The sequence below is a fragment of the Morone saxatilis genome, unplaced genomic scaffold (genome assembly GCF_004916995.1).
Source record: "Morone saxatilis isolate NCDOM2014 unplaced genomic scaffold, NCSU_SB_2.0 Contig3, whole genome shotgun sequence".
Lineage (NCBI taxonomy): Eukaryota > Metazoa > Chordata > Actinopteri > Moronidae > Morone > Morone saxatilis.
This window is the reverse complement of record NW_023339873.1, coordinates 4016280-4016623: the sequence shown is the minus strand read 5'-3', so window position 1 is coordinate 4016623 and position 344 is coordinate 4016280.

Sequence of the window (344 nt, the reverse complement as noted above, 5' to 3'; positions counted from 1 at the left end):
TCTCTCTCTCTCTCACAGAGCTGGGGCCGTCTACAGCATCAAGATGCTGCTGGAACACCAGTGTGCCTTTGTGAACTACACCAGAAAGGAAGAATGTGACAGAGCCATCCAGAGTTTTAATGTACGTATCCGTTGACTTTGAATGGTATTTACATGTTTGTTTAGGCATTTAGCTGATGCATCAATCTCAAAACCATTTTTAAAACTGTAGAATAAACTCAGGTTGTAAACAGTAATGTTCATTTAGGAAGTTTTTTAGTGTTTATTACATTTAACACTGACCAAACTCTTCAGCTGGAGCCACAAAATGAAGGTCTTGAATACTTTTGAAAGCTTAAAAAAAT